We start from the raw sequence: 16,712 nt of genomic DNA, 5'->3' as shown, positions 1-16,712 counted from the left end.
CCTCCACCAGGCCCCCACTCATGTCTCCCACCACCCCACCCCCAAGCAGTGCAGGGGCACCCTCCACCAGGCCCCCACTCATGTCTCCCACCACCCCCCACCCCCCAGCCACCAGGGGCACCCTCCACCAGGCCCCCACTCATGTCTCCCACCACCCCCACCCCCCAGCCACCAGGGGCACCCTCCACCAGGCCCCCACTCATGTCCCCTGCACCCCCACCCCCCAGCAGTGCAGGGGCACCCTCCACCAGGCCCCCACTCATGTCTCCCACCACCCCCACCCCCCAGCCACCAGGGGCACCCTCCACCAGGCCCCCACTCATGTCTCCCACCACCCCCACCCCCCAGCCACCAGGGGCACCCTCCACCAGGCCCCCACTCATGTCTCCCACCACCCCCACCCCCCAGCATCCAGGGTCACCCTCCACCAGGCCCCCACTCATGTCCCCCTGCACCCCCACCCCCCAGCAGTGCAGGGGCACCCTCCACCAGGGCCCCACTCATGTCTCCCACCACCCCCACCCCCCAGCCACCAGGGGCACCCTCCACCAGGCCCCCACTCATGTCCCCTGCACCCCCACCCCCCAGCAGTGCAGGGGCACCCTCCACCAGGCCCCCACTCATGTCTCCCACCACCCCACCCCCCAGCCACCAGGGGCACCCTCCACCAGGCCCCCACTCATGTCTCCCACCACCCCCACCCCCCAGCCACCAGGGGCAGCCTCCACCAGGCCCCCACCCATGTCCCCCTGCACCCCCACCCCCCAGCAGTGCATGGGCACCCTCCACCAGGCCCCCACTCGTGTCTCCCACCACCCCCACCCCCCAGCCACCAGGGGCACCCTCCACCAGGCCCCCACTCATGTCTCCCACCACCCCCACCCCCCAGCATCCAGGGTCACCCTCCACCAGGCCCCCACTCATGTCCCCCTGCACCCCCACCCCCCAGCAGTGCAGGGGCACCCTCCACCAGGCCCCCACTCATGTCTCCCACCACCCCCACCCCCCAGCCACCAGGGGCATCCTCCACCAGGCCCCCAATCATGTCTCCCACCACCCCCCACCGCCCTGCCACCATGGGCAGCCCCCACCAGGTCCTCACAATCCCCAATCATGTGCGTAATGGTCAGCCTCCACAGCCAAAAAGCCCTACCAAGTAACCCATTCACCCACATGGAAATGGAAATCACATGTTACACCCCCAATGTTCATGAAGCTAATGAAGCCATGTCCGTCACACACAATGGTTGCAATTGAATGGGAAAACACACAACATGACATGCATGAAACCAATGAGATGATACCACACAGTGAAGTATGCAAACAAAATTGTATTGAAAAAAAATAAGAATGCTAAAGAAAGAAAACTAACTACAATGTGAATGAGAAAAAAGTAAGCTGCATGTCCGTATGAAAAAATGAAACTTGAAATCCAAATAGAAAAAAATTTTGTCCAAAGTCAAATGTAAAAAAATCTCCATGCAATAAAGAACTATGTACAAAAATAACAAGGGTCCATGAGCCCAACTGAACAAAGGAAACCTACTAAAAAATCTACCTAAAAATCAACTATATACAAAAAGTGGAGCAGTGTCCGTCGACTCCAAATCATAATACGAAAGAAAGGAAACCTAAAACTAAAGAACTATATACAAAGGCGGCGGGCAAGTCCAGCGGCTCACTCTGTGGTGTCCCGGGCCAGGGCATCATCGAACTCCTGTTCGATGTCCCGGAGGCGGTCCAGTTCCATGGCCCCGAGGGTCCACAGGGACGACGCTGTGTCCTCCTCCAACCCCCTGCGGATTGCCTCGAGGCACTCGGCCCGCCTCAGGGCCCTCCGCATGGAGTTCTCCGCCCTGACCATTGTGAGCCGCGCCTCTTCCGCCCGCCGCCGCTCCGCACCTATGGCGTGGCCCAACCGCTGCCACACGGAAGACACTCTCTGTCCTGGGTCCCCCTGCCCTCCGGCCGATGCCTGTCCCTCCGATGTCGAAAGCCGCGAGCCTTCATGGCTCCCACCATGTTGCTGCTGCTGCTGCTCTGCCCGTGCACTGCCTCCTGCTGCCTGCACATCCTCCGCCGGCTGGGGTGCACTTGTTGATGTGGCCACCCCTGCTGGACCACCGAGTCCCGACTGTGGCAGGGATGCCTCCTCCACCAGCCTGGCCGCACCGTCAGAGGCAGCTCCACAGGGCACCCAGGTGACTGATGGGTGGGAAGATGGCACAGAGGACGACTGGCGCGTAGGGGGTCCAGTTGAGGAGGGGGTCGGAGCAAGCCCCATCAGACGGAGGAATCCGGCCTGGGTGACCTGTCCCAGCAGGCTGACGTGGTCAACGAGCCATTCGAGATGACGTGCAGTCTCTCCATGAAAAGACTGCAGGTCACCTCGCATGGCCCGTTGACGCAACGCCACACCAGCCAGGACAGGCTCAACCCGGACCTGGATAGCCACGTCCGCAGGCAGAGGAAGGCCAGTTGACGTCAGCTCATCCCCTGCCTGGAAACGGGTCTGGACGTAGGCATCCCTGCTGGTGCAAGATGATGCAGGGACAGGATCGGGGACAGGATTGCACACAGGCACCTCCGCGGCGGCCTGTGCTGCCTCCTGTCCCTGGTCCTGGACTGCACCACTAGCACCAGTGGGATCCCCACCTCCAGACCCCGTCTCTGGTGCTTGCAGGGCCTCCTCCTCCACCAGACCCCCCACCAACCTGGATGACTCCGTGCCATCTTCCCCTGTTGGGCCCTGTGGGGTCCCAGCTGCCCCTTCTGCTGCCGAGGAGTCCAACTCCAACCTCCGCCTCTTGGACCTCCCCCCGGCAGCTGCGGCCTGGGACGCGGCACCGGACTCCTCACTCCCCGACGAGATGACAACACGGGAGGGGAGCCGGGCCTTGCGTCTCCGGCTGGCGGTCGGATCCCCGCCGCTGTGCTCCACAGCACCTTCTCCGCCCTCTTCATCAGTTGACGCTGCAGACAGGGAGAAACAAAACACAGGCATCAGGGCACTGTACAATGGACACATACACACATGACAGTTGCACATGAGTGGCATTGGCAAACCTCAGACATGTCATCACAATCCCCAACACACATGTCATTGCAACTCGCACACATGAGCCATACCACAGCCATATCGCAACTGCCACCACCATCCATACACATACAACAGCATGAGCAGCCAAAGGTGACCCAGACATCACATGCAACACAGGAAGTGCACCACACATGTACACACACCACCACACTTGCATGCATGTGTACACCTCGGCCAAGTGTCGCACTGTTCAGACGGGCATCCATGTCACATCTGCCAATCAGGCTTACACATACCGCAGTCACATGCATCCATGTTGCATCACTGTTGCACCCTTGTCAAATACACACACATGCACATGTACACAGTGCTCATACATGCAGCCCAATACAACATACATGCGTGACATCACAGACATGTCTACTTACATACACATACATACAAACATGTGTGCACGCACAACTGCATTTGCCATGCAAGCCTACACACACAAGCACCATCCATGTCTCACACATTACAGCCCTCGCATGTGTCAGCCCCACGGCCATGTACACCCCCACCCATACTCGACCCCATACAAACAGATGTGCAACCTGCACAATACCGAATAATCACCACACGCACTGCTCACAATCAGGATGCATGTACACTCACCGCTCGACTCCAGACGGGTCTGCTTCTCCAGGACCTGGACGTGGAGCGCTGGGGATATGCGTTCCAGGACCCCCATCTGTTCTTCCGACAAGTGGCCCCGGCGCCCCTTGGCATCCGCTGCCTTCAAGAGGCGCCGGGCCTTGTTCAGGGTCCTGGACCTGAAGTCCTCCCAGCGCTTCCTGACATGTTGTAAGTCCCGGACTGCCACCCCCTCCGCGTTGATGGCAGTCACGATGTCAGTCCAGATCCGAGTCCGTCCTTCCTTGTCGGCGCGGGAACTTCCGAAGAGGGCATCATACTGCCCCAGGACTTGCTCCACCAGGACACCAACTTCGGTGGCACTGAAGCTGGTGCCCCTCTGCCTCTCTGGCCGGGGCTTGTCAGTGGTCACAGATGGTGTTTGCCCCGACATGACAACCCCAGAGGCAGGAGTGGGTGGGCAACTGGGTCCTGGGGCTGGGCTGTGGAGCGATGGAATTCCAGTCGGGAGTCTTCGGTACCAGCAGGGGTGGTCACAGCAACAGCACCCCTGGCTGATGTGCAGGCAGCAAATGGCAGTGCACGTGGGCAGCAGGCAGTCAGGCAGCAGCAGATGGTAGGTGGGAGCGTGCTCGGGGCTCTGGGGGGCAGTAGTTCGGCCTTCTGGGCAGGAGCGTGGTCTTCCGTGTGCTTACGCGTGGCCAGCTTGGTACGGAGTGATTTGGCACGTGAAAATCCTGCACGTCAGCGTGAAAATCGAGGAAAGGCCCTTAGCGCGTAAGCGCGTCAGCACGCATACGCGATTCTATTGGACCAAAGGCCCTCAGCGCGTAAGCGCGTCTGTGACGTGACCCACACGGGTGTTTCCCACACAGCACGTGATGACAGAGCACACGTGGAAAGCTGCACGTCAGAGTCTCATCGCGTGTGATTGGTGGAAATGGCCCTACACGCAGAAGTGACAAAGCGTGTAATTGGAGGAAATGTCCCTACACGCAGAAGTGACAAAGCGTGTAATTGGAGGAAATGTCCCTACACGCAGAGGTGACAAAGCGTGTAATTGGTGGAAATGGCCCTAGCGCGTACACGCCGCGTAAGTGACGCTGGACGTGTGGGCCTGTATAAAAGGTACGCGTAGAACACCACTTCCTTGTACGTGCTTTTCGTGGAGAGCGAGTGGGTGAATTCTGTACTTCTTGTCGTTTCACACGCGATTTACTTCACGGCGTTTCAAGTTCGTATTCCCTGTTACCTCTGACAGCTTTTTCTCTTCTTTCGCTTTTACTGGTTTACCTGGGCCTGTTCCCTCAAACAGTGTTCCCTTCTACTGTTGTCCTGTCTCCTCAGACAGCGTACAAATCTTCTTTTGGCGGGGGTGTTGCCAACCAAACGTGCTCCTTTTACACGCTCGTTTACCAGGCAGACGGTGAGTCACGCACGTATCTAACATCTGTGCTTGCCCCGTGTGTAGCCTACCCCTTCAGAGGTCAGTCTAGGCTGCGTGTGACACGCATACGTTCATTCTTGTGTTTCTGGGTGCCACAGCGTAGTGCAGGTTTTTCTTTCTGCACACGTGGTCTAGGAGGGGTTGCGTGCACGTCATCTCCCTTTTCTGGGCCTCCTGTGCGTTGCGTGACCCGTCATCTTTCCCCAGGGGTTACATTCAGCCTTGCTAGAGCACTAGGGTACAATTACCATCTGGTACCCAACCCCTTTGACCCCCAATTGCCCAGGACAATAGTCTACATCCACTCCCATACGCACATTAACATCAGTGCCATGGCTGGGAGGCGAGGATTCCGTAAGGGTGGCAAAGGTGGAAGAGCCACAAGTGGTGGCCGTGGTGGATCCGGTAGGGGACGTGGTTGTAACTTGCAGGGTGAGCCTGTCCCCCCATGTGTGGAGGACCAGTCACGGGCACCCATAATCCCCCCCCTCCCCCCCTCCCATTGAGGCTGATGTGGCTGACACCATCCATGCTCAGCCCTTGTTGGACCAGCCCATTGTGGCACCAGACCTGGCTGACTCCATGGCTGACTTCCAGGTCAGCAGGGCTACGACACGTGCGCTGGTGCACGTTGATGCCATCATGCCACGTGGATCTGGGGCAGCAAGGTCATCTGCTGCACCAAGGAGGCAGGGCGGAGAGGCTGCAGGGGCAGCTGCGGCTCCATCCACCCCAGCCCTCACACACCCAGCCAGGACAGTGTCGGTCCTAGTCCATGCTGCTGACATTCCCCCTGACACCATCACACTAGAGCCAATGCCTGCACCAACTCCCATGCTGAGTGTGCAATCCCACACTCCTGATACAGAGTCCACCAGGGCTCCTGCCCCTAGTGTCCAGAGCGGCGCAGGACACTCAGGATCACCACCACCTTCCAAGCGGAAGAGGAAGAGTGCTCGTCCGGCACAGGCTGATGCCCCAGACACGGCTACACAGTCCGGCCCGTCCAGGAAGCCCAGTTTCACGGATGATGAACTGAATGCACTTGTCGAGTATGTGTCCGGACATGACAACGAGATGGTCATTGTTGCAGGATCCAAGACCACACCTGCACAACGCCAGGCACACTGGCAGACCGTTGCGGACATCGTAAGTGCCCTTGGAATTGTGAGGCGCACAGCCAATGATTGCTATAAGCGCTGGAATGACCTAAAGCGCAGGGCAAAGAGTAAGCTGGCCTCAAGTCATGCCGCAACTCTAGTGACTGGAGGTGGGTCTCCAGTAGTAGACATGGAACTCACTCCACATGAGTCAGTCGCTGGGACCTACGTCACGGAGGAACAGATCCAAGGCGTGGGAGATCTGGCTGATTACGAGGCATTGTCCGGTGAGTGCACATGCATGTGTGTGTCATCCATGTGCATGGTGTGTGTGTGAGGGCTTCTGTTTGTGTGCCAGGTGAGAGTGTGTGCGCCTGAGTCGTATGGGTCAGCCATGTGCTTCATGCAATCCTTCCTGCGCAGCTGCATTTGGCCATAGCAGTATCCCTTCTGCCAACAGTAGACATCTAGCCCAACTGCACGCCAGTTGCCCTTGAAGTGTCACCTTGCCACAACATATTTGCTTATTTTTCACTGTTCATTCAGTCAGTTTGTTTGCATTCCACCACTTTCACTAGGCATGTCGCTGTCCACTAGTCACATGTCTGACATGGGTATGGTAAAGTGGAGTGACTTTGTTACCTGGATATCATTTGTACACACATGTCCCTGTGCAATTGGACCATTTCAGACTGGCAGCTCCAGGTGAAAAATCTGACCTGTTAGAATTAGAAAAGCAATTACATGCGGGAACTGGACTGAATGAATAGGTGTTGCCCTCCTCTCCATCTTCACTCAATAGCAATGGTACATGCCATCTGTGTGATGGCATGTGTGTTTCACCTGGCAATCACAGGCCAATGTGTGATGCCACTGCCAGGCAGCATGCAGAAAATGTGTTCATCTTCCATCTTGGTGTCATCAGTGTGTGCCATTTGCCTGCACTTCATACGCAGTGAGGGTGCATGCATGGGAGGGTTTTAGTCATGTGGGACATGTGTCAATCAAGTACTGGTTCTCTTGCTTCTCAGCCCTCATTGTGTGCCATGGTGCTAATACCTGTTTCCATTTCTTTGTTTTCATGTCTTTGCAGGGGAAGACGCACCTGATACTGCTGGGGTTGTGGAGATGGTGCAGACCCAGGAGGGGTCCGAGGGCCGACCAACCACCAGTGAGGGACGTGGTGTGGTGGTGGGGGAGAACCCACAAGTGCTGCAGGTCGTGCTCTCAAGGGGTGTCTCTGGCTGCACCTCCCCCGAGCTGTACTCAGGTGTTGATTCGGATGAGACCTACGTGCCGTCGCAGGTGAGTGTTCCAGGGAGGGATTCTGTTCTGTCTCACCCACCTGCACCAGGGTCAGGACCCTCCATGGGGATGTCAGTGTTGGCAGCTACGCCTTCGGTGGTTACGGATGCAGGGTCACACTCCGCGACATCTGATCCTGTTCCTGGGCCAGCAGATCAGAGGGGGAATGCAGTCCTGCAGCCTCAGGCAGTGCCGGCACAGCAAGGCGCAGTTCGCCTTGCCCCAGACAGGTGTGGTGCCCGCCGACGTGGTGGCCGTACGCCACCCGGCAATACCGCATGGGAGCAATCCATTTACGGTATGGCAACCCAACAGGCTGCATCATCCGAGATGATGGCTCAGGCCATGGATAGGGTGGCCACTTCCATTGTCCCCCCAGAAAGGCTGATGGAGCGACTAGAGCAGGCAACCGACTCCATCTGCCAGTCACACAGGGAGGACATGTTGGGGTCCAACAGGGACAGGCGGGCGGCACTGGCGACTCTGCAGGAGGCCATCTCCATTGAGTCCCAGGGCCACAGGGAAGCCCTGAGGCAGGAGCTCCTTCACCTCAGGACGACTCTTGTTGAGCTTGAGGCTTCAACACACCAAAGGACAGAACAGCAGCTGGAGCGTCTCACCCGTACGCTCTCAGCTGAGATGCAGGCAACGAGGGCGGAGGTCCGGGCATCCCGTGAGTTGTTGCATGGGGACCTCCGCACACTCATCCTCCAGAACCAGACCTACCACACCCGCATGCTTGCAGCCATGGAGGAGCAGACTAGGGCCTTGCGTGGGCTGCCTCCCATAGTGCAACCACCTCCGGATGCAGCTGCACAGGGTGATAATAGCGACAGCAGTGATACTCCCACAATAGGGTAGCCGTGTGGGCCATGAGCCCATGGAGGTGTTTTATCTTCCCAGGATCCACGCAGGTGGGTTCTGGTGTGCATCCTGTCCTCGGACCTCCTGGGTGGCCTCCCCAACCCCCCCGGGCCCATCAATGGCCATTTTTGATTGTTTCTTATTTTTATTTTTATTTTGATTTCTTTTATTCCCAATTTTTTTGGGACGATCTGTTGGCTTCCGTGGTTCCTGTGGGCATACGCTGCATTGTGGCTGGGCACATGCAGGCTTGTAATGTATTTGGTTCAGATGCTTGGGTTTGAGTCACACACACCCCTCCTGCTTCCCGTTTCCATGGGCTTGCAAAGGGTGTGCCCAAGTGACAGTGAATTACACAGTGACGTTGGACTCCCATGAGCTGTGTGGCCAGTCTGTAGTCAATACTGTGTATACATTCATAGTGCATATTGCTGTTGTGTTGTACACTGCATGTTGCATTGATGTGTAACTCTTCTTCTGTGTCTACCTCCCAATTTGCAGGTCCCTTCCTCATGTCCACACAAGGACCTCTAGTCTGGAGATGGGGACCATGTTGGCAGCAGTGCACCTACAACTCTACATGGCAACAACACTGCACAGTTGGTAGTGGTGGGAGTGCAGGCATTTCCAGGTGGTGAGAGTACTAATATGTAACATTTGTGATGTCATGTTAATGGTACTACGTGCTCAAGTATGTTGTTGGTCCGGCATTGCTGTGAGCATTTCAGGTGTTGCAGGTTTCTAATAGTGCCACTGTACATAGTGAGACTGATGTCATGTTGTGGGGATTACTTTGTTTACCTGCAATTAGCATGACATGGCACGGTGTGTCGTGTGGCGGTGCTGGGGTTGGGTTGGCTGACATGGCACTGTCCTCTTGTTGCATTTTGCAAGTGGGTATTCATTTTAGCTGCTTCAATGTGTAACTTCACAAAACTGCATTGGTGGTGTCTGTGTGGGTAGGGATGCACACATTGTGACACTTCCAGGTGAACAATCTCAGGCTGACATGGTATTCCCGGTTCATTCTCCAGACATTCAGGATCAGTGTCAGGTTGAGTCATCATTGATTGTCAGATGGAATGTGCCAGGGCAGTGTGCACTCCACAGGGGTGTGATTTCTATGTGAAGTAATTAGCCACTAGCTGTGTACGGGCTGCCTCCCCCGTGCCCTTTCCCCTCCCATACGCAGCGGCTGTGCATGTGGTTGGGGATGTGGGGCCACCACCATGTCCACGGCCAGGCCCCGGCGTGTTGCAACGTTGTGCAGGACACATGCTGCCACTATGATCCTGCACACTACTGGGGGAGCGTATAACAGCTGCCCGCCAGAACGGTCAAGGGAGCGAAAGCGTGACTTTAGCACTCCGAATGTGCGCTCCACTATGCCCCTGGTTGTAATGTGGGCTGTGTTATATCTTACCTGGGGTGGCGTGGTGGGGTTCCAAATTGGCGTCATCATGTGGGGGCTGAGAGGGTAGGCACTGTCCCCTGTGGAGGTGGTGATTGGTATCATTGGTGGGGTTGTGACCTTGCTCAGTATCCAACATGCATGCATGTGCAGTGGCATACATACTCACCAAGCAGCCATGTATCGCCATGCCGCCCAGCTTCTAGGTCCCGGCTTAGGGTGGACATTCGGTAAATGAAGCTGTTGTGGGTGGAGCCGGGATAGTTGGCATATACTGAGGTGATGATTCCCTTGGCATTACATGCTACCTGCACGTTGATGGAATGCCAGTGCTTGCGGTTCCTATAGATGTGCTCAGATGCCCTGGGGGGACGTAGAGCCACATGGGTGCAGTCGATGGCACCTAGCACTTTGGGGAATCGTGCCACAGCGTAAAAATCCAGGGCGGCAGCATGCCTTTCTGCAGGTGTTCTGGGCAGGTATATGTGCCTGCGGACTGATGGGCGTGCAGTGATGATGTTCAAGACCTGGTGTAGGCAGCGTGACTGGGTGGCCTGTGACACCCCACCCACTATGGCACTTGTCCGCTGAAATGATCCAGTGGCTAAGAAGTGCAGTACATTGAGGACCTTCTCCAGGGGGCTGAGTGCTTGGGAGCACAGGGTGGGTGATGTGAGGTCATCCTCCCACTCACTCACCAGGTCCAGTATGATGTGTGGTGGAAACCTGTACCTCCCATACACCTGGTCATCAGGCATCCCGAAAAGGCTGGTTCTGGGTGTGAATATTCTGGCCCTGACTATCCTCCTCCTCCTCCTTTGGTAGCCCACTGCCACTGCTGCTAGGAACAGTATGTTCATCCTGCCGTCTGAGCTTGTTATTGTTAAAGTCCGCAAATTTATGCTTTGCGAGTCTTCTAGGCGAGCGTGTGACCCGCGCACCCCTGGAATCCAGTTCCCAGTCCAATAGCGTGTGGAAATTCACACGCACCACGGGATACAGCGTGTGACCCGCGCACCCCTGGAATCCAGTTCCCAGTCCAATAGCGTGTGGAAATTCACACGCACCACGGGATACAGGTTCGCTGACGTACTTGCGTGTGTAAGTGCCCGCGCACCCATTAAATACACGTACATAGGCCAATCGTGTGTACGCGCACTTTTGTCCAATTACACGCGATGACACTCTGACGTGCAGTATCTCCACGTGTGCCCCGTCATCACGTGCTGAGTGGGGAACACCCGTGCGGGTCACGTCACAGACGCGCTTACGCGCTGAGGGACTCTGGTCCAATAGAATCGCGTATGCGTGCTGACGCGCTTACGCGCTAAGGGCCTTTCCTCGGATTTCACGCTGACGTGCAGGATTTTCACGTGCCAAATCACTCCGTATCAAGCTGGCCACGCGAAAACACACGGAAGCCCACGCTCCTGCCCAGAAGGCCGAGTTACTGCCCCCCAGTGCCCCGAGCAGCCTCCCACGTGCCATCTGCTGCTGCCTGCCTGCCTGCCTGCCTGCCTGCCTGCTGCCACCGTGCCCTGCCATTTGGTGCCTGCACATCAGCCATCTGCAGGGGTCTAGTTGCTGTGTCCACCCCTGCTGGAACTGAAGACTCCCGACTGGGATTACATCGCTCCACAGCCCAGCCCCAGGACCCAGTTGCCCACCCACACCTGCCTCTGGGGTTGCCATGTCGGGCACTTCCACATCTGGCACCAGTGGCAACCCCAGGCCAGAGGGGCAGAGGGGCACCAGCTTCACTGTCACCGAAGTTGGTGTCCTGGTGGAGCATGTCCTGGGGCAGTATGATGCCCTCTTTGGATCGTCCCGCGCCAGCAAGGAAGGACGGCAGAGGATCTGGGCCGACTGTGTGGTTGCCATCAACGCGGAGGGGGTGGCAACCCGCGACGTCCTGAAGATCAAGAAGCGCTGGGAGGACTTGAGGTCCAGGACCCTTGTGAAGGCCCGGCGCCTCGTGGAGGGGGGCCGGGGCTGCATGAGTTCCATCCAGATGAGGGTCCTGGAACGCGTACGCCCAGCGCTCCACGCCCAGATCCTTGAGAGGGAGGCCCGTCTGGAGTTGAGCGGTAAGTGTCCATGCATTACTGTGTGAGACAGGGCATGTTGCGGTGTGCTGGTTCTATGATACTTGCCTGTATGTGTGCCATAGGCCATGTATGCATGTATGTGTGCAGGGACATCATGGTAATGCATGTGCGACCAGTGATGTGTGATGCACATGGTTGTTGCATGTGTTGAAATGCCGCATGGGGAGCCCTATGCAGATTTTGAACATGAGAGCATGCCAGTCTCTGTACCTGGACATGGGTGGGGTTGAGGGATGGGTGCTGATGCCAGGTACATATATGGTAGCCATGTCTGTGTGCCTGACCTGCGTGTCTGTGACTTGTGCATGCCATGGATGCATGACACATGTGTGTGACAATGCACAGATTCAGTAAAGCAGCCAAATTACCCTTGTATCCGCTGTGTTTGGTGTGTTTGGGGCCAGATGGATGTGACTGAGGTGAAGTGTGTGCATGTGATGGGCATGAGCCATGATGCATGTGAGTTACATATCATTGAATGTTTCAAGAGTCCATTGGACATGCATGGAAATGTCCATGGCATGCACCATGCCTGTTACTGTGTGTGTTTTGCCTGGACTGACCCATGTGTTGTGGAGGGACATGATGGAAGTGTACTTTGACAGTGGTGCTCATCTGCTATTGCTTCCTGTCTAGGGGACCATTGTACAGTGCCCTGATGCTTGTGTTCTTTGTCTCCCTCTACGCAGCGGCTAGTGAAGAAGAGGGCGGAGACGGCGCTGTGGAGCAAGGCGGCGGGGATGCCCCCACGGCTGCAGCGGAAGGGGTGGGTGAGCCCCCACAGGGGCCTGCTACGGTGGGAGACGGTGAGGAGCCATCCAGGTTGGTGGTTTGCACAGAGGAGGAGGAGGCCGCCACTGGGGCACACATGGGGCCTGGTGGGGGCATCCCTGATGGTGCAAGTGGTGCAGTCCAGGGCCAGGGGCAGGAGGCAGCACAGGTCACCGTGGAGGGGCCTGTGCATGTCGCTGTCCCTGACCCTGTGAGTGCACCACCATGCACCAGCAGGGATGCCCCGTCCCAGGCCTGTCCGCAGGTAGAGGGGATGTCCATGTCACCTGACTCCCCTCCACCTGCAGACGTGGGAACCCCTGGCCGTGCGGAGAAGGTCCTGATTGGGGTCGCGATGCGCACGGCTGTGATTCGTGATGCCGTGCGTGCTTCCCGGGAGGAGCACGCACGTCATCACGAAGTGCACCGTGCCGACGTGGCCCAATTGGGATCGGCCATGTTCGGGGGTTTCCTGCATGTGTTGGCCAATGTGGCGGCCCTCTCCTCCTCTGTGCAGGCTATCCACCAGTCGTTCTCCTTGCCGTCTTCCAGCCCAGATGCCACCAGAGCCCCCTGTGGACCTGCCCCGACCAATGCAGCCAGCTCGGTGGGGATCCCATCCCTGCCACAGTCGGGAGTCAGAGATCCAGCAGGGGTGGACACCAGAGCAACTGGACCCCAGCAGATGGAGGATGTGACGGCATCATCGGGCAGGGCACGTGCACGACGGCGTCGGTGGTTTCCATCAGCCTGGATGCCGTCGTGCTGGCACAGGCAGTTGCGTCGGAGGCAGCAGCAGGCTCAACGTGGGAGGCATCATGGCTCGGGGCCATCAACATCAGGGGTGCAGGCATCGGCCGGAGGGCAGGAGAACCCTGGAATGGGAGTGGCTTCCGTGTGGGAGCGGTTGTGCCAGCGGATAGGTGCGGAGCGGCAGCGGGCAGAGGAGGAACGGCTCACGATGGTCAGGGCGGAGGACTCCATGCGGAGGGCGCTGAGGCGGGCTGAGTGCCTCGAGGGTCTTCGCAGGGAGTTTGAGCTTGACACTGCGTTATCCCTGCGGGACCTCGGGGCCAGGGAACATGCCCGCCTCCAAGCCATTGACCAGGAGTTCGATGATGCCCTGGCCCATGACAACAACCAGTGAGCCGTCCGAATAGCCCGCTGCCTTTGTATATAGTTGTATAGTTAGGGTTAGGTTTCCTTTGTTTTTTTGATTTTTCTTTTGGTTGCGATTGGACAATGCACCACTTTTTTGTATATAGTTCAGTTTTTAGTTAGTAGTCATAGTTAGGTTTAATTTGGTTGGGCTCATGGACCCAGGATGATCTTCTTCATGGTTCTTCATTGGCTTATTTTAATTTTTCAGATTATTTTCTTGGACATTCATCTTGTTTTGTTTGATTTGCTTTGTGTTTTTTCTTATTTCATTTCCATTCTACTTGCTGTTCAATACATGTTATTTTTTTAATCTTCAATGTGTCGTATCATCTCATTGCTTTCAGGCATGTCATGTTGGGTGTTTTGTCATTCACTTGCAGCCATTGTGTGTGACAGACATGTGTTCAATTGCATTATTTAAATTGGGGTTGTAACATGTAATTGCCTTTGATATGTGGGTGGGTGTGATAGTTGGTTGGGCCTTTTGGCAGGGGAGTATGGGCATTACGGACATTATTGGGGAATGTTGGGACCCAGGTGCAGGGGGGCATGGATTGGACATGGGTGGGGGCCTGCTGGCAGGTGCCCCACAGTGCTGGGGGGGTGGGGGTGGTGGGAGACATGAGTGGGGGCCTGGTGGAGGGTGACCCTGCACTGCTGGGGTGTGGGGGTGGTGGGAGACATGAGTGGGGGCCTGGTGGAGGGTGCCCCTGGTGGCTGGGGGGTGGGGGTGGTGGGTGACATGAGTGGGGGCCTGGTGGAGGGTGACCCTGCACTGCTGGGGTGTGGGGGTGGTGGGCGACATGAGTGGGGGCCTGGTGGAGGGTGCCCCTGGTGGCTGGGGTGTGGGGGTGGTGGGAGACATGAGTGGGGGCCTGGTGGAGGGTGCCCCTGCACTGCTGGGGTGTGGGGGTGGTGGGTGACATGAGTGGGGGCCTGGTGGAGGGTGCCCCTGGTGGCTGGGGGGTGGGGGTGGTGGGAGACATGAGTGGGGGCCTGCTGGAGGGTGACCCTGCACTGCTGGGGTGTGGGGGTGGTGGGTGACATGAGTGGGGGCCTGGTGGAGGGTGCCCCTGGTGGCTGGGGGGTGGGGGTGGTGGGAGACATGAGTGGGGGCCTGGTGGAGGGTGACCCTGCACTGCTGGGGTGTGGGGGTGGTGGGAGACATGAGTGGGGGCCTGGTGGAGGGTGACCCTTGTGGCTGGGGGGTGGGGGTGATGGGAGACATGAGTGGGGGCCTGGTGGAGGGTCCCCTGGTGGCTGGGGGGTGGGGGTGGTGGGAGACATGAGTGGGGGCCTGGTGGAGGGTGACCCTGCACTGCTGGGGTGTGGGGGTGGTGGGAGACATGAGTGGGGGCCTGGTGGAGGGTGCCCCTGGTGGCTGGGGGGTGGGGGTGGTGGGAGACATGAGTGGGGGCCTGCTGGAGGGTGACCCTGCACTGCTGGGGTGTGGGGGTGGTGGGTGACATGAGTGGGGGCCTGGTGGAGGGTGCCCCTGGTGGCTGGGGGGTGGGGGTGGTGGGAGACATGAGTGGGGGCCTGGTGGAGGGTGACCCTGCACTGCTGGGGTGTGGGGGTGGTGGGAGACATGAGTGGGGGCCTGGTGGAGGGTGACCATGCACTGCTGGGGTGTGGGGGTGGTGGGAGACATGAGTGGGGGCCTGGTGGAGGGTGCCCCTGCACTGCTGGGGTGTGGGGGTGGTGGGTGACATGAGTGGGGGCCTGGTGGAGGGTGCCCCTGGTGGCTGGGGGGTGGGGGTGGTGGGAGACATGAGTGGGGGCCTGGTGGAGGGTGACCCTGGTGGCTGGGGGGTGGGGGTGATGGGAGACATGAGTGGGGGCCTGGTGGAGGGTGCCCCTGGTGGCTGGGGGTGGTGGGAGACATGAGTGGGGGCCTGGTGGAGGGTGACCCTGGTTGCTGGGGGGTGGGGGTGGTGGGAGACATGAGTGGGGGCCTGGTGGAGGGTGCCCCTGGTGGCTGGGGGGTGGGGGTGGTGGGAGACATGAGTGGGGGCCTGGTGGAGGGTGACCCTGGTGGCTGGGGGGTGGGGGTGGTGGGAGACATGAGTTGGACATGGGTGGGGGCCTGCTGGCAGGTGCCCCACAGTGCTGGGGGGTGGGGGTGGTGGGGGACATGAGTTGGACATGGGTGGGGGCCTGCTGGCAGGTGCCCCACAGTGCTGGGGGGTGGGGGTGCCAGGGGACATGAGTTGGTGGTCATTAGTTCAAGGAGACATGTGCCTTTGCTGGGGGGCATGCCCATGGTGGGTGGGCTGCCTGCGGGACATGACCAGGGATGCAGGGTAGTCCCCTGTGGTGTGGGCTGCCTGCAGGGGCCGTGGAGGGTGTACAGGGTACACCTGGGAGGACCCACACTGTCAAATCACATGTGGAACTTCCCGCGCACCCCTGATATACACGCGCCCAGGCTATTCGCGTGTGGAACTTCCCGCGCACCCCTGAAATACACGCGCCCCCAGGCTATTCGCGTGTGGAACTTCCCGCGCACCCCTGAAATACACGCGCCCAGGCTATTCGCGTGTGGAACTTCCCGCGCACCCCTGAAATACACGCGCCCCCAGTCTATTCGCGTGTGGAACTTCCCGCGCACCCCTGAAATACACGCGCCCAGGCTATTCGCGTGTGGAACTTCCCGCGCACCCCTGAAATACACGCGCCCAGGCTATTCGCGTGTGGAACTTCCCGCGCACCCCTGAAATACACGCGCCCAGGCTATTCGCGTGTGGAACTTCCCGCGCACCCCTGAAATACACGCGCCCAGGCTATTCGCGTGTGGAACTTCCCGCGCACCCCTGGAATACACGCGCCCCCAGGCTATTCGCGTGTGGAACTTCCCGCGCACCCCTGAAAT

Source organism: Ambystoma mexicanum, chromosome 5p (genome assembly GCF_040938575.1).
Source record: "Ambystoma mexicanum isolate Mex_15411 chromosome 5p, UKY_AmexF1_1, whole genome shotgun sequence".
Taxonomy (NCBI): Eukaryota; Metazoa; Chordata; class Amphibia; order Caudata; family Ambystomatidae; genus Ambystoma; species Ambystoma mexicanum.
This window is presented reverse-complemented; position numbering follows the sequence as displayed.